Source organism: Frankliniella occidentalis, unplaced genomic scaffold (assembly GCF_000697945.3).
Source record: "Frankliniella occidentalis isolate FOCC.00 unplaced genomic scaffold, Focc_3.1 Scaffold183, whole genome shotgun sequence".
NCBI classification, from domain to species: Eukaryota; Metazoa; Arthropoda; class Insecta; order Thysanoptera; family Thripidae; genus Frankliniella; species Frankliniella occidentalis.
Genome location: NW_026267309.1, coordinates 282,396 through 283,506, shown reverse-complemented (window position 1 = coordinate 283,506; position 1,111 = coordinate 282,396).

The window sequence follows — 1,111 nt, the reverse complement described above, 5'->3', positions numbered from 1 at the left end:
CTGACTATAGCAGCCCTCAGCTGTGTGAACATCCTAGCCCTAGGCACGGCAACAGAAGCGTCACCATGCTCCGGGCTGAAATAATGGTTCTGAACTAGACCCATCAAGCTAACGGTGACGTCTCCGGTCATCTGAGTTAGGGCGGTGACCTCTCCACCAGTCAGGTTAATGCCACTCAAAAGTGTGGAGGACAAACTCGATATGATGGCAGAGCCCGCCATCAGTAGGTAGTCGAAGTTGACATTCGACGATACTATCGTGGTGATGCGGACACGCACAGTCGGCTTCCCGTCCTTACGTGCTCCCAGAAGGTGTTAAAACACGCCGATATCTCCCGGCATCGGCACTACGATGGCCGCCAAGAATTCTTGAGTAGGCAGGTGGGCAACGGCCCGGACCAACACCGGCACAGGATTGTCAATGTTTGTGTACCGCTCTATGCCATAGGCAGCTTGGGGATGTCGGGGGACGGGGTTTTCTTCTCTCTGCAGTCGGGGATCTTGCTGATCGATGAGCACATGTCCTTCATATGCAGCAGCAGGCGTATAAGGTGTATCAGCCATCGCATGAGAGACATCTGGGGCATGAGACCAGGTGGCACCTACGATGGCCATCGCCTCGAAGATGCCAGCCTCAAGATCTTCCTCACACTTGTGCATGTGAGAATAGTTGACTAAAAAGGTCATCAGTTGTTGCCAAGATGGCACCGCAACCGCCGCTGGGGGGATGGCCGTATTAACAACAGCTACCACTGTGCTGGTACAACCCGGCCAGACTATGGTGTCTACCACACTGATGGGCACACCGGCGGGGGAAGCAAGTATTTGGCCCGGGGCTGTCAGCATGGCCACAATTAACATGTCTGTAGGGGTGCACACTGTTTCGCCCACGATGAAGAACAGCGTTTCCTCAGCGGCCTGGTTTACAAGGTGGTTCAACCCAGCTGCTGTCAATGGAGATGGCACCAGGATGGAGGGATGAGGAGCCACACCTTCTAGAACGAGGGCAATGCCTTCCCTTGTGGCTTTAGGGCCATTCCATTTAAGATTAACAGGATCTGAACCGACCATCTCCGATTTTGTTCAAAAAAAATAAGGAGACAGCCTGCAGG